The following is a 24105-nucleotide window of genomic DNA, read 5'->3' on the forward strand; positions in this document are numbered from 1 at the left end:
GTGGATTACTACAAATTTTGGCGACGAGGATTCGGTGTCAAGGGTTCAGTGGCCAAATTGGATGATGGAAGAACCTGGAGTTTTGGAAATTTATGTAAGGTTTCCCATTTATAAATAGATGGAAATCTTATGTATATTGTGTACCATTGTAGAAATTCATGTTTGATTATATTAAATACAACTGTTAATAGATGTAGTAGGAATACCTATAGCTTACGGTTTATACTTATATATTTTGTTCTTTATTATGTTTTTTTGTGTTATGTAAGGGGGGAGATATGTGGCAATGTCTAGAATGTCATGATGCAAGTATGATGTAAAAGAACTGCATCATGACAGAGTTCTAAATGAGACCAGTATTAGTCTTTATGCTGGAGGTTGTTGCAGCTGTATATGTAACTTCAATAAAGTTACTTCAAACCTATCTGGTTTCATTTGTGGATTACTACAAACTCCATTGACTAATATAACTGCCTCATGCAACCTGTAATACGTACGTGCTATACGCCCCTACGTAATGTGCACGGGGTTTACAGTAACCGTACAGGTAGGTGTGAAATGGCGGATGACGTCGGTGACACATTTCCAATCGCGTGTAACGGTATTAGCGTGGTTAGTGCAGCGCTCTGCATATGCAGCTGACCACTTTCTGTCGAACTAAAATCAGCGAACCTATTATTCCACTTTTCTGAAGCAAGCACAGTCTGCTAAATTAACTAAAAAGATTCAAAGCTGTACTGCTGACAGCATATTGTCCCGTCTGTATTCTATTTTTTTCCTGTGACGCATGCGGTTTTGTTTTTCTAATTATAAACAGTCATTTAATGCCTACACGCGTGCAGGAGTCACGACGGATGTGAGACAGAGATACCTCTGAAAGTACAGAGCAGCTCGTGTAACACCCTACGCCCCCCATTTTCTGTTTTCATTTGGTCCAGGTCCATTTGTCGTCCGGGCAAGGCACCCTCACATGTCACTTGTTCGATCAACGCACGTGTCGATAGTTCAATAACGTTATCCCCAGTCATAGCCTATACAACATGCATGACCAATTATTTAGCAGGAAAAGGCCTGTTTTTATGCGCCTCTGTTTGAAGTGAACAAATGGGTCACACCCACTGATGTTCATCACGCTAAAATCTTAAGCTTTCTTTCTAATAAATATACACATGAAAGCTTAATTACTGGAGTGGAATGCCCGGAACACATGTTAGTTTTTGGACACCCCTATACCCCTCTCTCCCTGCCTATCTTATAAACAAGCCTTTGCAATGCAATAGGTCTCGCATTATTAAAGTTTGAGCTATTGGTGTTGCATTATTTAGCAATGCCAATAGCTCAAACATTAATAATGCGAGACCTATTGAACTGTAAATGCTTATTTGAATATTGGTACTATTTCACTCCTGAAGCTACTCCATTGCTGATTAAGTTAACATAAGTACCCCATAATTCTAAATCATGCCTAATGAAATCTTCCAGAATTTTTTCCACCCTGGAGCAGTACCCAACTTGATAGCGTTAATTGCCTTTATTGTTTCCTCTAGGGTGAAGTAGATCCTGTAGGCTGAACAATCGTTTACACAAATGGTCAATGACCCACACTGATAATTAGAGAAAACCTTGGACTCTGCGTAGAGATTGGCAAAATGTTGGGTCCAGGTGGCAGTATCCAAATAGTATTCTGCATGGGAGATTGTGCCTTTACTACCATGCACAATTATTTTCCAGAATGTAAGCAAAATGCTACTTACCAGTATGCATCTGTTCTTGGCATGTAGAGCTGCAGAGTTGTACGCTTTGCATAGATCGCCATCTGGTGTTGGACTCGGATGTTTGCATGTTGCTTGTGTCTTCGAAGAAGACTTGTAGTCACGAGGTTGGTGTCTCCTCCTTCAGTCGACAGTACGCATGGGTATCGGCTCCATCGTTAGATTGTTTTTGCCATGTAGGGTTAGTGGAGTAGTTAGAGCTGCAGATTGTACACTTTGCATAGACTATAAAGCAGTTACCTCTTAGCGGTGGTTACCTGTATCTGTTGCAGTAGTTTGAAATAGTGTTCTTAATACAGCCTAGCCCACACTAGCTTGTTGTTTTGCCTGCACATCTACACAATAGTGTTTTGTGAAGGTATGTGGTGTAGCCCAAGTTGCTGCTTTGCATAGGTCATCCAGGGAAATGTTCCCTAAGAATGCCATAGAAGCCCCTAGTTTGCGTGTAGAGTGAGCTCTAGGGGGAATGGTTAATGTGCGTTTGGCTTTGACGTAGCATATTTGTATGCATTTTACAATCACCTTGCAATTCCTGTCTTGTATAGAGGATTTAATCACACTTAACAGAGACAAAGAATAACAGAAAAAAGCAAATCTTGCAGTCAAGGATGCTAGAAAGTGGGAAAATCAATAGATTTTATAATACTGCCCTCACACACCCGAAAGTGTCATGCTTCATCATTGGGCCGCATCATACACCAAGGTGCAGACCAACACCTTGGGTGGAGCGCAATTTTTTTTAGAGTGAATGATGAAAGATGGTGGTGAGGGTAGAGTATAAAGACAGAATAGTTAGAATAAACACAAATTTGTGCTTCTCAAAGAGAAAGACAACAGATAGTCTCTCAAAGTCAAGGGACCAAAAGAGAAGCAGAAAGAAATTTAAAACTGTCTAGGGGTTGACTCTCGCACTTTATTCATGTCAACCTGTGGCAGGGTTAAAATGAAAGGAATGGGGTATCCAGGGCAGGTAACGACCCTATAATCCCCCTGCTAAAACCAACATGTTTCTGCCAACTATTCGTGTGCCCAGCCGGGTCACTCTGGCATTCATCAGGGTGTTGGTCCCTATGGTGTACCCCTTGTCGAGTACTTATTACCTTAGACGTTCGGGACAATATACCCGTCTCGCTCTTTTAGGAAATTCCAAGAGGAGGAACATATCTATAGGAGGAAGAGGAAAACAGTGGATAGTCATTCCCTCCAAACCTCTTATTATAAAAATGAAACATCATTCTATGTCCCACGCATCCTTCATATGTGAACCATGTTATCACACTGCAGCCCATTTCCCAGCACACCCAGTAGCCACACTGTGGGAAACACTCGCACCCAAATCCTTCCGCAACAGGTTCGCGGGTATAACGAGTCACCTTTGTGCTTATGTGTCCTGATAGTGATCCGAATAACACCCCCACGCTATTGATAAAAACATGCTCTGTACAGTACCAAAAACTGTGTCATCCCCCATTTTTATGGTCTCTCTCACCCCTTCTGTGTGCTCATATATACATTTAACATAGACATACTCACAAGGGTTTACGAAAATTTTTCTAAACCCGGGGCTGCGGGGGCGGGTGCTCTTGTAGTCACACTCTGCATAAAAAAATCGCCAATGACTCCGAGCAAAAGACTCGTTTGTATGCCACAGAGACACTTATTATGGAATAGCTTTTTTCGTCAAAGAGACCTATTGCGTATTTCAGTTCCTTGCCTTTCACATCCTAGTGTGTTCCGGGCGGTAGTTGAAAATTTGTAAAGACAACTACCCAATAATCGCAATATTTGCGGTTTATTCGTCCCCACACAGTCTCTCCTTTCGAGCGATCAAAGCACTTAATTCAGTGCATATAGAGCATTAATTCCACTCACGCATCAAGAAATACATAAACGCTTACTACTCCAAAGAGGCACCCGTTCCTCTTTCCCCTCGTCAGTCCTCTGCCGATGTGCTGCACTTCTCTCGTGTCCTTTTTAAACACCGGGGAACCTTGTTTCCGTATAGACGCGGTCAACCACGCCCCTTCTGTTCGTTAACCAGCACCCTCGCTGTATCCATACAATAGAAAGAGGCCTTCTAGATGCTCTCTTGCCCAGTTGTTTTCAAGGCGGCCATCTTTGAATTTCTACCGGTTCTTTACAAAGTAGTTAACCTCGAGGTATTTCTCTCGGTTCTGGAGGAAAGGCGGGGAGGGTTTTTATATACTCGTATTTAATCATGCTCCCGAGTATTAATTAAGGGTATAATGTCCCTATCATATATGAGAGAGCAATATGTTCAAAGACTGAAATTTTATTTTCTTCTTTATTCCTTTCTTCGCAGTCAATACAGATCTTAAATTCATTATATTATATCAGATCCTATTGTGTGATACCATACAACTGGAACCATGGGATTCCATCGTTTAGTCCTATGGTATGGCTTTTCACACGCTCTACCCATCTCTGTTCTCTCAGTAGTAGGAAGCTGGAAGTGTCACTCACATTCTGCGGAATAAAGGGTTTGTCCACCACTAGCCACCTCAAGTCTTTCTCATCATGTTTTTGTTCTAGAAAGTGAGCTGTAAGTTTCGTGTTGGATTTACCACAGCGTATTGTGCTCATGTGTTCTAAAATTCGAACTTTTACTTTTCGTGTTGTCATGCCCACATATAATAGATTACATGGGCACCTCAGAATGTAAATGACATTTTCAGTGTTACATGTGGTGTGCTGTCTAAGTTCCCACGGACTCCTCAAACCAATGTCAATGTTTTTCCCATTAATTGACAAGGGGCAGGCTCTACACGATCCACAGGCATAATGCCCAACAATCGGGGGTAAAAAATGTGGGCCCAAACCCAAGTGACCCACTTCTCTTGTTGGTCTCGGGCGAGTATTTACGATTATGTTCTTAATACTCGCACTCTTCTTAAAAGCAAATAAAGGGACAGGTTGGTTCAGTCCATTTGAATTAAGAATCTGCCACTTCTTATGGATGATTTTTTTAAGGTTGTTTGAAACTGTGTTGTATGTGGTCACACAAATACTCCTGTCTGTGGTCTCTCTCTGATTGGTCTCCAAGAGAACATCCCTGTTGCAATTCCTTGCTCTTTTTTGGGCCTTTTTAATTACACCCTCAGGGTAGTCCCTACTTCTTAGCTTCTCACTCAGGAAGGTTGCTTCCTTTTTGTACTCTTCCACATGTGAACAGTTCCTGCGAAGACGCAGAAACTGTCCATAGGGAAGATTCTCTCTCAGGGTCCGTGGGTGGAAGCTCAGAAAAGATAGTAAGTTGTTCCTATCTGTATCTTTGTGGAACACACTACTAGTCAGACCCCCTCCCTCGGCTTTGATATTCAAGTCGAGAAAGGGGAGAGTATTGTTCGTGATTGATCCAGTGAAGAATAGGAAAGGATTTCTCAAATTGAGCCAAGTTAGGAAGGTCTCAGCCGAGGCCCTATCCCCCCGCCAAATTATCAAAACGTCGTCTATATACCGATGCCAATCCCTTATGTTGTTAAAAAAAGGGTTGGTCGGTTGAAAGATGACATCTTCCTCAAACTTTGAGACATACAGGCACGCCACGCTGGGGGCACATGAGCTCCCCATAGATGTTCCGTGGGTCTGTAGGTAGAACTTATCTTCAAACTTAAAGAAGTTCTGGGTTAGTACCATCTCTAATAGGCAGAGAATAAAAGCCCTTGGTGTCTGAAAAGCCCAATCCTCCGAGAACAGTATGTTTTCAATCACCCTCAAGGTTTCTTGTTGGGGGATGTTGGTATATAGAGATTCTATATCCAACCCTATCAACAGATCTTTTTCTACATCAAACTCAAGATCTTTAATGAGATTAAGTACTTCTCTAGTATCTTTTAAGTAGGCTGGCATCTTTTGAACAATTGGGCGCAGGTAGAAATCACAGAACTTGGACAGGGGTTCCAGAATTGAGTTAACACCTGATACGATCGGTCGCCCCGGGGGCGGTCGTGTTGGTTTATGTACCTTAGGCAAGGTGTAAAAGTAAGGTACTGTTGGTTGATCCTTACTTAAAAACGCGGCCTCATTCTGGCTTATCCAATCATTTGACAACGCGTCTTCCAAAACGGAGGCAATTTTAATCCTCAAATTTTCTGTAGGATCCCTCTCAAGTATGGTGTAGTTCCTCCTATCATTTAGGAGGAGGAGACATTGGGCGTTATAAGTATCCAAGTCCTGGATAATTATCGCCCCGCCCTTATCCGCTGGTTTTATCACTATCGATTTCTCATTTTTGAGTTCTTGTAGGGCCTTGTTTTCCACTTTGGAAAGATTGAAGAATGGTCGCCTTGCTCCTCCTGCGTCCAATAGATCTACCTCTCTCAATACTGCTTGTTCAAATACCCCTACTTCAGGTGGAAACTGGTTGAGAGTGGGGACAAAGGTCGACTTGTTTCTAAACCCTGTGTCACCTCCAGTGTTAGCAGTTTCTTTTCCCTCGAACAAATTTTTTAATCGGATGTTTCGAAAGAAACCAGCTAATTCGCACTTAAGTTTGAAGTTATCGGGTTGATTAGTGGGTACGAAACCCAATCCTTTTGCTAATACTCTCTCCTGTGTTGGTGTAAGGGTTAGTTTGCTCAAATTCATGACCAGATTTATTCCCTGCTCGTGCTCGGTTCCCCTTCCCGGGCCATGCTGCGTGTGATCCTCTGATTCAAATCGTCCCACTGCACCCTCTGTGTTCTCTGTGCTCTCTGTCTCCCCCTGCCTCTCCCCCTGCCTCTCTCTAAAAAAGGAGGGTAGTCTTTCTGGAAGAATTGTGGGGGGCCCATCGGTGGGTACATCGGAGGCCATCCAAAACCCATTTGCGGTCCCTGTTGGTATGGTCGCATGTATCCTCTAGCCCGACCTCTACCCCTGTATCTCGGTCTATAGTCGCTGTCGCTACTCTCACTCCCTGAACTGGAGTGATCTGTAGCCGGACGAGTCTGATTCTTTTGTTTCGTTAGATTTTCTTTGTTTTTAATGTACTCATCATTAATATAGGGGTAGACTTTTTCCCTTGAGAATTTCTTCAGGTCTTTTTGAAGTTTCTGGACTTTGGAGTTGACCAAGTAGTCTTTATATTCATTGGCTACTCTGTTTGTCTCCTCTAATTTCTTTTTGAACACAGAGATTTGGATCGATGTTTTTAGATTGTCTTCACTCGCTTGTATTTGGATCAACAGGTCATCTGAGATCTTTTTAGCCGTCTCTATGATCAATATCAGCCAGTCTCGGGAGCATCTCCACGCTATCAACGACCAGTTTTTTCTGAAACTGGGGTCTTCCAAAAAGATCAATGGTTCGTTGACTACTAAGAGGCCCCCAGGGGCTGCATTCGCTCTTAGGTACTCCGTGAGGATAGCACCATGTAAGATCGTTTTCACTTGTGTTCTTTTTAACTCGGTAAGTGCATCCCACCCCTCCACCTGTGTAAGTGCCTGTGTGAGTGCAGTGTCCCCCAACAGGGACGGACAAGCTAAGATACGGGCTGCTGCCTCATCTCCATACGAGAGGCCTTGTTCCTCCATCCCAGATCCTAATTAAATCTGATAGGGGAACCACTATTAACTACTGGGGAAATCCCCCTTATTGTCTCTACGGCTCAGCGGCCGTGCTCAATCATCAACCCACAAAGTAGAAGAGACGAGGGACAGCACTGTCTCTGACTCCCTCAAACAGACTTAATCACACTTAACAGAGACAAAGAATAACAGAAAAAAGCAAATCTTGCAGTCAAGGATGCTAGAAAGTGGGAAAATCAATAGATTTTATAATACTGCCCTCACACACCCGAAAGTGTCATGCTTCATCATTGGGCCGCATCATACACCAAGGTGCAGACCAACACCTTTGGTGGAGCGCAATTTTTTTTAGAGTGAATGATGAAAGATGGTGGTGAGGGTAGAGTATAAAGACAGAATAGTTAAAATAAACACAAATTTCTGCTTCTCAAAGAGAAAGACAACAGATAGTCTCTCAAAGTCAAGGGACCAAAAGAAAAGCAGAAAGAAATTTAAAACTGTCTAGGGGTTGACTCTCGCACTTTATTCATGTCAACCTCTGGCAGGGTTAAAATGAAAGGAATGGGGTATCCAGGGCAGGTAACGACCCTATAATCCCCCTGCTAAAACCAACATGTTTCTGCCAGCTATTCGTGTGCCCAGCCGGGTCACTCTGGCATTCATCAGGGTGTTGGTCCCTATGGTGTACCCCTTGTCGAGTACTTATTACCTTAGACCTTCGGGACAATATACCCGTCTCGCTCTTTTAGGAAATTCCAAGAGGAGGAACATATCTATAGGAGGAAGAGGAAAACAGTGGATAGTCATTCCCTCCAAACCTCTTATTATAAAAATGAAACATCATTCTATGTCCCACGCATCCTTCATATGTGAACCATGTTGTCACACTGCAGCCCATTTCCCAGCACACCCAGTAGCCACACTGTGGGAAACACTCGCACCCAAATCCTTCCGCAACAGGTTCGCGGGTATAACGAGTCACCTTTGTGCTTATGTGTCCTGATAGTGATCCGAATAACACCCCCACGCTATTGATAAAAACATGCTCTGTACAGTACCAAAAACTGTGTCATCCCCCATTTTTATGGTCTCTCTCACCCCTTCTGTGTGCCCATATATACATTTAACATAGACATACTCACAAGGGTTTACGAAAATTTTTCTAAACCCGGGGCTGCGGGGGCGGGTGCTCTTGTAGTCACACTCTGCATAAAAAAATCGCCAATGACTCCGAGCAAAAGACTCGTTTGTATGCCACAGAGACACTTATTATGGAATTGCTTTTTTCGTCAAAGAGACCTATTGCGTATTTCAGTTCCTTGCCTTTCACATCCTAGTGTGTTCCGGGCGGTAGTTGAAAATTTGTAAAGACAACTACCCAATAATCGCAATATTTGCGGTTTATTCGTCCCCACACAGTCTCTCCTTTCGAGCGATCAAAGCACTTAATTCAGTGCATATAGAGCATTAATTCCACTCACGCATCAAGAAATACATAAACGCTTACTACTCCAAAGAGGCACCCGTTCCTCTTTCCCCTCGTCAGTCCTCTGCCGATGTGCTGCACTTCTCTCGTGTCCTTTTTAAACACCGGGGAACCTTGTTTCCGTATAGACGCGGGAGCTCATGTGCCCCCAGCGTGGCGTGCCTGTATGTCTCAAAGTTTGAGGAAGATGTCATCTTTCAACCGACCAACCCTTTTTTTAACAACATAAGGGATTGGCATCGGTATATAGACGACGTTTTGATAATTTGGCGGGGGGGTAGGGCCTCGGCTGAGACCTTCCTAACTTGGCTCAATTTGAGAAATCCTTTCCTATTCTTCACTGGATCAATCACGAACAATACTCTCCCCTTTCTCGACTTGAATATCAAAGCCGAGGGAGGGGGTCTGACTAGTAGTGTGTTCCACAAAGATACAGATAGGAACAACTTACTATCTTTTCTGAGCTTCCACCCACGGACCCTGAGAGAGAATCTTCCCTATGGACAGTTTCTGCGTCTTCGCAGGAACTGTTCACATGTGGAAGAGTACAAAAAGGAAGCAACCTTCCTGAGTGAGAAGCTAAGAAGTAGGGACTACCCTGAGGGTGTAATTAAAAAGGCCCAAAAAAGAGCAAGGAATTGCAACAGGGATGTTCTCTTGGAGACCAATCAGAGAGAGACCACAGACAGGAGTATTTGTGTGACCACATACAACACAGTTTCAAACAACCTTAAAAAAATAATCCATAAGAAGTGGCAGATTCTTAATTCAAATGGACTGAACCAACCTGTCCCTTTATTTGCTTTTAAGAAGAGTGCGAGTATTAAGAACATAATCGTAAATACTCGCCCGAGACCAACAAGAGAAGTGGGTCACTTGGGTTTGGGCCCACATTTTTTACCCCCGATTGTTGGGCATTATGCCTGTGGATCGTGTAGAGCCTGCCCCTTGTCAATTAATGGGAAAAACATTGACATTGGTTTGAGGAGTCCGTGGGAACTTAGACAGCACACCACATGTAACACTGAAAATGTCATTTACATTCTGAGGTGCCCATGTAATCTATTATATGTGGGCATGACAACACGAAAAGTAAAAGTTCGAATTTTAGAACACATGAGCACAATACGCTGTGGTAAATCCAACACGAAACTTACAGCTCACTTTCTAGAACAAAAACATGATGAGAAAGACTTGAGGTGGCTAGTGGTGGACAAACCCTTTATTCCGCAGAATGTGAGTGACACTTCCAGCTTCCTACTACTGAGAGAACAGAGATGGGTAGAGCGTGTGAAAAGCCATACCATAGGACTAAACGATGGAATCCCATGGTTCCAGTTGTATGGTATCACACAATAGGATCTGATATAATATAATGAATTTAAGATCTGTATTGACTGCGAAGAAAGGAATAAAGAAGAAAATAAAATTTCAGTCTTTGAACATATTGCTCTCTCATATATGATAGGGACATTATACCCTTAATTAATACTCGGGAGCATGATTAAATACGAGTATATAAAAACCCTCCCCGCCTTTCCTCCAGAACCGAGAGAAATACCTCGAGGTTAACTACTTTGTAAAGAACCGGTAGAAATTCAAAGATGGCCGCCTTGAAAACAACTGGGCAAGAGAGCATCTAGAAGGCCTCTTTCTATTGTATGGATACAGCGAGGGTGCTGGTTAACGAACAGAAGGGGCGTGGTTGACCGCGTCTATACGGAAACAAGGTTCCCCGGTGTTTAAAAAGGACACGAGAGAAGTGCAGCACATCGGCAGAGGACTGACGAGGGGAAAGAGGAACGGGTGCCTCTTTGGAGTAGTAAGCGTTTATGTATTTCTTGATGCGTGAGTGGAATTAATGCTCTATATGCACTGAATTAAGTGCTTTGATCGCTCGAAAGGAGAGACTGTGTGGGGACGAATAAACCGCAAATATTGCGATTATTGGGTAGTTGTCTTTACAAATTTTCAACTACCGCCCGGAACACACTAGGATGTGAAAGGCAAGGAACTGAAATACGCAATAGGTCTCTTTGACGAAAAAAGCTATTCCATAATAAGTGTCTCTGTGGCATACAAACGAGTCTTTTGCTCGGAGTCATTGACGATTTTTTTATGCAGAGTGTGACTACAAGAGCACCCGCCCCCGCAGCCCCGGGTTTAGAAAATTTTTCGTAAACCCTTGTGAGTATGTCTATGTTAAATGTATATATGGGCACACAGAAGGGGTGAGAGAGACCATAAAAATGGGGGATGACACAGTTTTTGGTACTGTACAGAGCATGTTTTTATCAATAGCGTGGGGGTGTTATTCGGATCACTCTCAGGACACATAAGCACAAAGGTGACTCGTTATACCCGCGAACCTGTTGCGGAAGGATTTGGGTGCGAGTGTTTCCCACAGTGTGGCTACTGGGTGTGCTGGGAAATGGGCTGCAGTGTGATAACATGGTTCACATATGAAGGATGCGTGGGACATAGAATGATGTTTCATTTTTATAAGTAAGAGGTTTGGAGGGAATGACTATCCACTGTTTTCCTCTTCCTCCTATAGATATGTTCCTCCTCTTGGAATTTCCTAAAAGAGCGAGACGGGTATATTGTCCCGAACGTCTAAGGTAATAAGTACTCGACAAGGGGTACACCATAGGGACCAACACCCTGATGAATGCCAGAGTGATCCGGCTGGGCACACGAATAGCTGGCAGAAACATGTTGGTTTTAGCAGGGGGATTATAGGGTCGTTACCTGCCCTGGATACCCCATTCCTTTCATTTTAACCCTGCCAGAGGTTGACATGAATAAAGTGCGAGAGTCAACCCCTAGACAGTTTTAAATTTCTTTCTGCTTTTCTTTTGGTCCCTTGACTTTGAGAGACTATCTGTTGTCTTTCTCTTTGAGAAGCACAAATTTGTGTTTATTCTAACTATTCTGTCTTTATACTCTACCCTCACCACCATCTTTCATCATTCACTCTAAAAAAAATTGCGCTCCACCAAAGGTGTTGGTCTGCACCTTGGTGTATGATGCGGCCCAATGATGAAGCATGACACTTTCGGGTGTGTGAGGGCAGTATTATAAAATCTATTGATTTTCCCACTTTCTAGCATCCTTGACTGCAAGATTTGCTTTTTTCTGTTATTCTTTGTCTCTGTTAAGTGTGATTAAGTCTGTTTGAGGGAGTCAGAGACAGTGCTGTCCCTCGTCTCTTCTACTTTGTGGGTTGATTGTATAGAGGATTACCTTTATGAGGTGGGGAGAAAGCCACAAAAAGTGGTTTGGTCTTTCTAAAGGATTTTGTTCTTTCAATGTAGTAAAGTATTTCTCTTTTAACATCTATGGAGTGTAGAGCTCGTTCTGCCACCGAGTCTGGTTGAGTGTGACGGGGCCCTTCGGGTAGCACCAGGGACACAGGAGGGTACGGACTGGTGAACACCGGTAACGAGGGTCCCTAACGTTCTTCCTTCTCCACAGAACGAGTGGGCAACGGACATGGAAGAACAGTCTCAGCCGGCTGTGGCCGGGCCCTTTAATTGGACCGAGCTCGGGACTCAAGCCCCGCCCTGGGACGACGTCACGAAGCCGGGAGATTCAAAAGGAGGCGGAACCAGGAAGTGGACGAACGGCGATTCCGGGAGGAAGGACGAAGGCGAGACAGAGTACGACGGTGAAGAGGAGAATATCGGAACGAGAGAGAGGACATCGGAGGAAACGGAAGGAAGGAGAGACGAGAGACCCGGCGGCTACGGACTCCGTGAAGCGCCCAGCCACGTTCCCAGGGAGGAGCGTGGCTCGGACAGGTACGGGACCGGGTAGCGGGTTGGATGGGAAGGCGGGAGAACCCGCGTCACTCGAGCAACCCGTAAAACCCCTCTACGTCTTTAGTTTGTAAAAACCCCCCACCTTTTCTGCCACTTCCCTATTCGTTACTCACAACTACGGTGATTCCTCACTCCCCGGTCCTTGGTGCTAGGGCTGCGCGCCTCTACCTCACAAAGCTAATATCGTCCCTTATCTCTCTCTCCCTTGGGGCATCCGGAGAACCATCCTCGGAACCGCTGACGAAGTCCCAGAGGGAAAGAGGAGAGAACCACCCCTGCGCTCCTCGGATACCGCCACCACCACGGATCCAGCGACCTTTGCAAGGGAAAGGCTAACCAGCCGGACAAAAAGAAAACTTGTTTCAATAAAACCCCATTTACCGAGAGTTCGTGTCGTGTCCCTCCTTGACGCCCAATCACATTGAGGAAAAAACATTGGGAGTTCAATAGACTGGTTGAGGTGGAAGGCAGATACTACTTTGGGTAAACATTTTGGGTTAGTCCTAAGAACCACTTTATTATGATGGATTTGTAAAAATGGTTCTTGTATGGTTAATGCCTGGAGTTCACGGACTCTCCAGAGAGATGTGATAGCAATTAGAAAAGCTACTTTCCAAGAGAGGAACTGTAGTTCGCATTTGTGGAGAGGTTCAAAAGGCAGACCCATTAGTCTGGTAAGGAATACATTAAGGTTCCACACCGGAGAGGGGGGAGCTCTTGGTGGAATTATTTTTTAAGTCTTTCCATAAAAGCTTTGATAGCAGGAACTCGAAACAAAGACAAGCGTGGTCTGTTTTTTAAGTAGGCGACTATGGCGGCTAGATGTAACGTAATAGATGTGTAAGTTAGGTTACATTCTTGTAGAAGCAAGAGGTAACAGATGATGTTCTGAATGGAAGCATTTAGTGGGTTGATCTTGTTGTTCGTGCAATAAATGACGAATCGCTTCCATTTTGCCGCATAGCATGCCCTTGTTGTAGAGCATCTAGTTTCTTTGATAATGTTCATACATTCTGGTAGGAGATTGAGATAGCCAAACTCTAAGATTTTAGGTGCCAGATCGCAAGGTTGAGTAGATTGGGATCTGGGTGTCTTATCTCGCCATGGTTCTGAGTAAGCAGTTTGGGCGAGAGGTGTAGTTTTTGATGTGGTACTACTGATAGTTCCAATAGAGTAGTGAACCATGGTTGCCTTGCCCATGTTGGAGCAACTAGGATCATTGTGAGGGAATGTTGTTTGAGTTTCCGAACCACTAACTGAATGAGTGGGAGAGGCGGATAAGCGTAGGCAAATTTGCCTGACCAATTCATCCGTATCGCATTGCCTTTGGACAATGGGTGTGGGTACCTGGATGCAAAGTTTGGCCATTTTGCATTTTGATGAGTGGCGAATAGATCTATTTCTGGGTGTCCCCACATACGAAAGAATGAAAGAAGAACTTGGGGATGAAGTTCCCATTCGTGGATCTGCTGTGCTTGATGGCTGAGCAGATCTGCATTCTGATTGTGTACACCTGGGAGAAAGTGCTGCAAGGAAATATTTCTTTTGCAGAATGGTCTATCTCCATATCCTCTAAGCTAGGTGCGTGAGCTGTAGGGCGTGTGTTCCTCCTTGCTTTTGTATGTAATACATTGCTGTCATGTTGTCCGTACGGATGAGGACAGTTTTGCCCAGAAGGTGTAGTTGAAAAGATTTCAACGACAGGAAGATTGCGAACAATTCCAGGTAGTTGATGTGACATTGTTTTTGTTGGGGGGTCCAGATACCCTGAATAGTATGGGTTTGGAGATGAGCTCCCCAGCCAGTGAGCGATGAGTCTGTTAGCACTGTCTGTGGAACTGGCTCGAGGAACGACCGCCCTTTGGAAAGGTTCTGTGTGTTCCACCATTGTAGGGAGCGATGTGTGCGGTCATCCACCAACACCAGATCTGTTAGCTGTCCTTGAGCCTGGTTCCACTGGCGTGCCAAACACTCTTGTAATGGACGCATTTGTAGTCTGGCACGAGGAACGAGAAAAATGCAAGAGGCCATCATCCCTATTAATTGCATGAACACTTGTGCTGGTAGTGAGTGTTGTGGCTGAAATGTTTGGACTAGCGCTTGTTTAGCACTTATCCTGAGTGGGTTGGGGTATGCTGGGGCTGTGGAAGTGTTTATTGTAGCTCCTAGGTATTGTTGTATTCTGGACGGTTGGGGGTGGGATTTTCTCAGATTTATGGGGAATCCCATACTGTGAAGTAGTTGTATTGTGCTGAGCGTGTGTTGACCACAGCTGTTCTGGGATTTTGCTTTTATGAGCCAGTCGCCCAGATAGGGGAAGACATGAATGTGTTGTCTTCTTAAATGGGCTGCAACCGCTGCGAGGCACTTGGTGAAAACTCTGGGTGTCGTGGTGAACCCGAATGGTAGACCTTTGAATTGGTAGTGTTAACCATCTACCACAAACCTGAGATATTTCCTGTGAGCAGGATGAATGGGAATGTGGAAGTAGGCGTCCTCTAGATTTAGAGTGGAGAGAAAGTCGCCTTGCTGAAGTAGTGGAAGCAATTGTTGTAAAGTGACCATGTGGAAGTGGTCTGATTGGATGTAGAAGTTGAGTGGTCGGACGTCCAGTATTGGCCTGAGAGAGCCGTCCTTTTTTGGAATTAGAAAATAAAGGGAATAGATCCCTGTGCCTTGATGAGGCACGGGAACTGGCTCTATTGCATGTTTTTGTAATAGTGCAAGAACCTCTTGTTTGAGAAGCGTCAGGTGTTCTGATGACATTGGACGCTGTTTGGGAGAAATGTTGGGAGGGGTAGAAGTGAGTTCCAGGCAATAACCATACTGGATAATTTGTCTTACCCACCGGTCTGTTGTGATGGAATTCCAGACAGGCAGGAACTGTAAGAGACGTCCCCCGACAGGATTGGGATGATGGGGGGAAGCGCAGGGAAGTCACTGTTTGGTGTTAGGAGAGCTGCGGGTGTTATTACCCCTGCCTCTGCCCTTGTTGTTGTTACCTCTATAACCTCCTCTAGAATAACCTCTGGAAAAAGAGCCCTGGTTGGGACTTTTGTAGGAGGAGGATGGGTGTTTGGGTGTATTTATTTTGGAGCCTGCTCTATGAAATGAGCGTCAAAAGGAGCCTCTAGTAGAGGTTGCCTGCAGGGCTCCCATGGACTTGGTAGTCTCCGTGTCCTTTATTTTTTCTAAAGATGTGTCCGCTGCAGTGCCAAAGAGGTGCTCATGGTCAAAAGGCTGATTAAGGATACTGTTCTGCACTTCTTGTTTAAAGCCAGATAGCCTGAGCCAGGCATGTCTGCGTAGTACAACACTAGTATTTACTGCGCAAGACGCGGCGTCTGCTGAATCGAGCGAGCATTTGATGGATGTGTTAGTGATGTGTTAGTGATCAGTTTGCCTTCCTGTATAAGGTCATTGGCTTTATCCTTATATTGTTGAGGTAAGTGTTCAATAAGCGTTTCTAGCTCATCATAGTGAGCCTTGTCATACCTTGCCAAGAGGGCTTGAGTGTTGGCTATTTTCCAGTAGTTGGCAGCTTGAGACGCCATGCATTTGCCTGATGCGTCTAACAACTTAGATTCTTTGTTATGAGGTAGAGTGTCACCTGACCCCTGAGAATTTGCCCGTTTGCGTGCATTGGCTACGACCAGGGAGTCTAAAAGAAGTTGACCCTTAATGTATATGGGGTCAGTGGGAGCTGCCTTGTATTTTTTTTAATCTACTCTGGGGTGAAGTACCCTAGCTCTAACCGGGTCTTTGAACACCTCAGGAGCGTGTCTAAGAAGACCTTAGAGCATTGGCAAGACATGCAATGATTTTTGTGGCTGGTCAAAGGTTTCTAGAAGGAAATCCTCTTCTACAGGGTCTGAGTGTAGTTTAACTCCATGGTATGTTGCGGCCCTATTTATTAGTTGGGCAAAGCCCACATTGTCATCCGGTGGAGATGGTTTTGAGGGGAAGAAATCCGGATCATTATGTAAATCTGGATCGGTATTATAATCATGCCATGGGTCTGGATCCTGTCGTGACTCATCAGGATCCTCAGTGTGTAATGGTGTCATATGATCATCTTTTTGCCCATCCCCATGTGCATCGTCACTATCCTCTGGTTGTGGAGAATGTGCTGGAGAAATTAGTAGGTTGGGGTTAATTGGTGGGGGGGGTGAAGGTGGTGGAGAAGTATTAGTGGCTATGTGTATTTTCTTTAGAGGAATCGGTGTATGGTAAATGTTCTGGTTTCCTCTTTGTAGGTAGCGAAGTAACTATATGACCAGTCTTTGGATGGATTAAGATGGTGGTTTGCTTCGGATCCAGGAGAAAAAGATCCTCAGAATTGATAGTTTTCTTTGGAGTAGAAGATTTGTCTTTGGAAACTGGTCTTGGCTGTTTAGCAACAGTGTCCGGTATAGAAGCTTTCCCTGGCTCCGAGATCTTCGGTGCGGATTGTTTCGGCTCCGGAGGTTTTTGTTAGGGAGGCTTAGATATGGAAGGCTTCTCTTTAGATGGTTTCAGCTCCGAGTTCTTTGGTGTAGAGGTGAAATCCAGCTGTTTCGGTGCCGAGGCCTTATCCGGCTGCTTCGGTGCAGAGGTCATATCCGGCTGCTTCGGTGCCTAGGGGTCTTTTAGCGGTTTCGGTGCTGGATGGTTTTCCGGTGCCGACAGAGGGAGGTGTGGCATGTCGGGAGACTTAGCCTTTGATGCGGAAGATGGTTTTCCGGGACCGGATTGCTGGTTCGAGTCGGAGCCGGAAGGCTTTTGTTTTTCTCTCGGAGCTGGGCCCGGAGGCGGGACGCTCAAAGTGTTTGTTCGGTGTGTACCTGAGCCCGGAGGGGAAGGTGTCACCGGAGCCTTTCGTATGGGCTTGGGTGGGGCGGGGGTCTCGGTACTCACGTCCCTTTGAGCCGGGGTGACGTCATCTTCGGCGTCAGAGTCATCTGCTTCGGAGTCCGGGACATATTCTTCCTGTTCTGGTTCCGGAAGGCCATCAGGACCTGGATGGAAGATGTCCGGAATGGAACCTGTGCCTCGAGACATCTCGTGGTGTCGAGCTGGACGATCCCGGATGGTCTTCTTGGACTTGAAGGATAGACAAGCCTCACAGTCGTCTTCTCGATGTTCTGGAGAGAGGTACAGATTACAAACGGGACGAATTTAGCACCACACTGGGGACATTTTTTAAAGGGAGTCCGTTCCATCGATGTCCGTAGTTACCGGCACGGGTAGGCCCAGCGGCCCGCGTTGAAGTTCGCAGGCATCGAAGTTTTTCAAAAGCTGTCGTCAGCAAGGTTGCGCGTCAAAAGGTACACGATCGAGACAATACCGTTGGTTAGCTATGATTGCACGTCGAAAGGGGGTCCGATAACGACACCAACCCGTAGGGCAGCAAGTCACATCCGAATGGCGGAAAAAAACAATCTAACGATGGAGCCGATGCCCATGCGCACTGTCGACCGAAGGAGGAGTCACCAAACTCGTGACTACAAGACTTCTTCGAAAGACAAAAACAACATGCAAACATCCGAGCCCAACACCAGATGGCGATCTATGCAAAGTGTACAATCTGCAGCTCATATGCCTCGAACACAAATCTTTTATTTTAGCAGCATGGATTAGATCCTTGCAGTTGCCCTCGTCCCATTCTTTCAGTGCATAGCTTAATGTGTTTTTGTAAATAGTCCTTGCCTCCCTTATTAACTGTACATTTCCCTTTTTTCAGCAATCTAGTAGGAGTATCTTGGCCTCTTTACATTGATTATTGTACCAAGGATTATTCGGTAACTCTTTAGAGGTCATTCCTTTACATTTGATAGCTTTAGTCAGTGCTGGTCTAAGAGTAGTCAGAACAGATCGATGGTTAGCCATAATTGATGTTAAAGACTGGACACAGTCTACATGAGAATCGAACAGTTTGGAAAAGATATTATATACATCAATCATGGTCTCAGCATTATTCACAATATGGGGCCACCTTATTGACCTTCGGTTATTTCCAAGGGACGGTTGCAGTCTCTCATTGATCTCTAGCTGTGTTTCAGTGAAACACCCTGACATTTCTAAGCACAAGGGAACAGGATCACTATATTCCTTATAATTAATTTTAAAGGCCAGAATTCTATGCCATTCTTCTGTACTATGCACGATGTAATTTATCTTAATATGGGTGTTTCTCCTTTTAAAGGTATATAATGAAGACACAGTTTTACATTTAGGCATGATTCGGCTATTACATGCCCTTAATTCATGTTCTAATGTAAGATGTAGCAGATGCATAGCTGCTTTAGAACACAGGACTGATGGACCTACTACCAATTGTGAGACTAAACAATTTAAACCGATTACCTGCAATTGTAGGTTTGAGTTTTGTAGAGACTGTCATTTTTGAGGTTGATAAAAAGAGTACCTCTGAATTGTCTAATATTATTAGAACACCTACTGACAATTGGAGTGGTCATTGCTACTTAACTTGTCATTACGATATAAATGTCAAAAGGATGATGTTACTTACTCTGTAAGCATCTGTTCGTAGTGTGTAGTGCTGTAGATTCACATGATTTGCATATTGCTGCCATCTAGAGTTGGGTTCAGCCATTACTAGTTGTTTTTCTTCAAAGAAATCTTGAGTCAAGAGGGACGTAGATTGACTCGTCTACAATGTGCATGGGCCTCAGCTCCGCCCTTAGATTGTTATCCGTACAGCTGGTTGAAAAGGAGAGTGAGGAAGAGGGTATATATACAGGTAAATATATGGCCAATGCTTTGTGCGAAGTGAATTATAGAAAGAGAGACATGCTGAAACTGCTCACTTAGAGGGAGGTGGGAGGGTGCATATGAATCTACAGCACTCAACACTACAAACAGATGCTTGCACGGAAAGTAACAAAATCCATTTGTAGCATACGTTGCTGTAGATACACATGCTTTGCATGGAATATTTAGCAGTATTCTCACGGCAGTGTTTTCAATACTGTTGGGCCAATTGTAGCCTGTAGCTGGGCTAGTACAGCCACACAGTAATGTTTAATGAAGTGTGATGTTGAACAAGTTGTTGCCGTACATATGCCAGCTAAGTGGATGTGACCGAAAATGGCCATGGCAGCTCCCTTCTTATGTGGAAAATGTGCTCTTGAAGTTACAGAGCTTTTGGCTTTGTTCTGAGGACCACATCATCTTTATGTACCTTCTTGGATTATGAGTGCATATAGCTCACTTTAGTGTTACAAAGAAACAATGGCCACTAGGAAGGCTCCTTTCCATGTTATAAATTGAAAATGCAGTAGTTCAAATGGTGGTCCCATTAACCATGCGATTATTGCCTTTACTTTCAACACTGGTGCTGGGGGAGTTTTAGTTTTAGGATGGTAGAATTCTTTTAAACCTTTAATACTGGAATTGTAAATAGCGAATATAATTACTTGCTTTGCATATTTGCAGCTACTGCTGCCAGATGGAATCTTATGTTTGTGTACACAAATTCTGATGTTTTTAAATGTAGAAGGTAAAACATTCTATCTTGCCGCATTAAAGTAAAGGATTTAGGTGATTGGCAAGACCATAGTAGCTTAAGTGCTTAGTAGCATAGCATGCACATGTGGGCGCTCTGCATTACTTAACGAAGCACAGCCACACACTCTTCAGGAAGATTTAAGATTTAAGTAACCAAAGAGTACACCCATGCACTCTACTGGCAGATTTAAGTAACCAAAGTTCTCAGGTGCCACACGTCTATATTGCAAGATTTAGCCTCTTGAGATCGGGATGGCTTATTAGTCCTTTGTGTTGTGTGAGAAGGTCCACTTGGAGTGGACGTCTTGTGAGGGAAGATGGACATGTCTAATAGGATGAGTGCCAAGGTTGCTTGGTCCATGTTGGGGCCACTAGAATGAGTGTCACTGGACATTGCCACATGTTCCAGCTTACGTGTGGGATGAGTGGGAGAGGTGACAAAGCGTAAGTAGAATCCCTGACCAGCTAATCCATAACGCATCGCCTATGGAATATGGGGGTGGATACCTGGAGACAAAGCTAGGGTATTTTGTGTTTTCGTGACTGGCAAAAAAAAGATCGACTGTTGGACTTCCCCACTTGTGAAAAGTACTTTTCTAGGACTTAAGGGTGCAGTTCTTGTTAGTGTGTCTTTCTTAAGAAGTCTGCAAAGTTGTGGCCCACTCCTGTGAGGTATTCCACTAGACGTATGTTGTGAAGAATAGCCCATTTCCATATGTTTTGAACTAGAATGGGCAGTGATAGAGGATGTGCGCCCTCCCCCAGCTTTTGGATGCAATGTATTGCAGTTATGTTGCCTGTCTTTATTAGGACTATCTGGTTCCTTATCATTGAATATGAGACTGCGAGTGGTAGTGCCATAGCCAGGAGTTCGAAGTGGTTGATGAGTTTGGTCTGTTGCAACAAATTCCATATGTCCTGTGCAGTTATGTTTCTAAGATGTAAGCCTCATCCTATGATCGATGAGATTATTGGTATTTCACCAATGCAGAGAGCACTGAACATCACCATTTGTCAACACTAGATTTTTTAGCTGACCCTCTGCTTGTGTTGATTGACTGGTGAGTCATTACTGAAGAGGGCACATTTGGAATCTGTTATATGTGATGCCATCATCGCAAGCAGTCTCATTATGGTTCTTACTGCATTGGGTGAGAAAACTGAAAAAGAGGCAGTAGCTGTTGAAATGCCTGCACCCTGTGTTTGTTTGGATAAGCTTTCCCTGTGACCACAATTAAGACTGACCCTAGCAATGTTTGTGTTTGCCGAGGTTGAAGATGGGACCTTCTTGTATTGCTTGTGAAGCCTAGCTGAATGTTTGAGGGCATACTAGGCATTGTTTCTTGCTGTTGCTCTGAGTTAGCCAGCTGTCTTGATCTGTGGTTCTTAACCTGTGGTCTGGGGAACCTTTGAGGACCTAGAGACCTACTAAGGGGATCCACGACTGCTTAGAAAATTAAATAATGTAAACCAGATTATTAAAATGTGTATGAATAAAGAAGCTAAATGTAACTTGGCAATTTCAAAATGCTTTGTAAATATGAAGGAATTTGAAATTGGAGTCTAAAAATTAAGTTAGTTTCTTTATACTGATCCGTGGGAGCAGTGCTAGTGCATCAAACAGAATACAGTATGAATGATGAGTGGTGTCTATTGCACATTTAGAAAAGCCCCAACCTTCCTATTACAATTTTTTTTTTTATATTTGCTTGTGAATTAAATATTTAATCATTTGTATATTTGTTTGATGAATGTTTGCTTCTGTATTTTGTGTGTATTGTTTTGTGGTTCAACCAATCGCAAATGCTCATTCCAATAATGATTCAGTCAGGGTTGCAGGTTCCAGCAATGATTAACAGGGAGTTCACAAAAGGCAAAAGGTTAAGATCCACTGGTCTAAAAAAAACAAAAAACTCCCTCATTCTTCCATTTGCATAGAATCCAGAATATGGCAATTCACCAGCTGACTAGCTTAGGAAGATTTAGCCATGTGTTCCGGTCCCCAACAGCTCTTCATAAGCTATCAGTGGCAAAGAGGCAAGTTAAAGAAACTGGTTCAAAATTAATTCCTAAAATCTAGAAGCAATCCATATATCCTGCTGCACAAACCATGTTAGATCTTACACATACTCATTACACAAGATACTAAAAATAACAGCAAAGGGGCACATAACACTATGGATTACACTCCCGACAACACATTGCCAAGACTGGAAACTATATCCATGTCTATAGGCAGGAAGAATACATGCTATTTATTACCCAATAACTCTGCCCTAAGTAACCATAGCCAAGAGCGAAGGGGCTATTAATGAATAATTCTGTGATTGGAAGGAAAGCGAAGCTGGCTTTTGAAGTGTGTTTGTCCTTATTTGAGGTGTTGTGACATACATATTTGTTGAGCCCAGTGAAAGGCCATTGACTAACCTTTCTTAAGATGTGAAATAGCTCTGAAGGTGATTTTCGTCAGTCCTATTATTCACAATTATTTCTTATCTTAGCAATTATTAGATGTTTATGGCATTTAATTCACATCGTTCATCTTAGTGCCATGTTTAGTCAGTCGAGATTGGCTACATAAGTATACAGTTGGAAATCAATTTCAGTTTTAGTTTAAAGTCCTTGGGGTTTAAACGAGGCTTTATATTTTATTACAGTCCTACTTTCCTACTGTCTAATGTTTTTCTACCAGCGGTCATGGTGACGTTTCGTATTACCATTTCTAATGGAGGACATTGGGAAACAGATGTCCTGAGAAAGACTGGAATCAAACTCACTGAATTCATTCTTGTCATTAGTAACAGTCTATGCTAAGGTTCAGAAATGGAATGGGGTTTATGCTGCTGGAGGAGGTATACATGTAGTTTTTGGTTAGGAATTATTTATTTTACTGGAATAATATAACAATATTAATTGCAGGGCTACCAAGGTTTTATTTAATAGAGTTTTTACACTTTGAAAACTTTATTTTTCTACATTCATTGTCTTTTTGGAATAAATATGTGTATTCGGTTTTGTTTCTCACTTTATATGATTGTTTTGTTGTGCTTTACCTTGCGTTTTTTCAGCCTGATAGAAAGAACCCTTACATAAAAATAATGCCCAACATAAGCAGAGGGTTCTCAATTCATAAAGCACTATAACCCTCAAAAATAAGTGAAGAAAATTCTTTTTTGTAGATCGGTCTCCTCTAATTTTGTATTTAGTAATTCATTAATAAAGACATAGGGGTTTGGTGATCTAAAGAGACTGAATAGCTCTGCTATACAATTCTAGCCATTTTTAGGTCTCGACGTTGCTCGCTCTGCGAGACCTCTTGTGATCAAGGAGATTTCAGAAGGGGGCTTGTCGCCACGCCCATCATTTTGATTGGTTTGCGTCATCGTGCATGGTAAACACAGGATTCCAATTTAAAAGGAGGTTTCTTAGTCCCTCCTTGTTACCGCCCTGTCTCCTTTTGGGACGGCCCATTCCGACTGGATCTTTTACTCAGCTTGTTACATGGTGGGCTTTATCTGGTAGGTCGGCACTATTTTGAAAGTGGACAGTGATGTAGACAATGGTGGCTGCAGCGCTATGCGCTCGAAATTGTAAGCTTTTCATTATTATTACGTTAATGAGTGTGGCGCCCGCAAGGGATACCACGCTCGCTTTATTTATTTATATTTATCATTTATGTTGAGTGCGGCGTTCACTTCAGGTACACCGCACTTTTGGTTTTTTTGTTTTTTACTTTTAAACTGAGCGTGGCAAGCTCACCGCGCTCGGTTTCAATATATTTTTATTACTTTAACACCAGTGCTTTAAATGGGCCGGTACTCACAGGTACTGAGTACCGGCACTTCTTATTTTTACCACTCTGAGTACCGGCACTTCTCTGCTGCCAAGGAGAGTACCGGTACTCATAAACAGTAGGCGCCTTGTCTGTTAGTGCTGGTTACCTGTCTGACAGCCAAAGCACTTCTGTAGCAGTGACTGGTGAGCTG

The 24105-nt window shown here is 43.7% G+C and overlaps 1 protein-coding gene across 4 annotated transcripts in view; it reads right to left on the reverse strand.

Annotated features, from left to right (window-relative positions):
• TMEM266 (transmembrane protein 266) overlaps positions 1-24105 on the reverse strand; it is a 628375-nt gene that overhangs the window by 451772 nt on the left and 152498 nt on the right. The gene's annotated exons all lie outside the window — the stretch shown is intronic.

This window comes from Triturus cristatus, chromosome 3_1 (genome assembly GCF_964204655.1).
Source record: "Triturus cristatus chromosome 3_1, aTriCri1.1, whole genome shotgun sequence".
Classification (NCBI taxonomy): domain Eukaryota; kingdom Metazoa; phylum Chordata; class Amphibia; order Caudata; family Salamandridae; genus Triturus; species Triturus cristatus.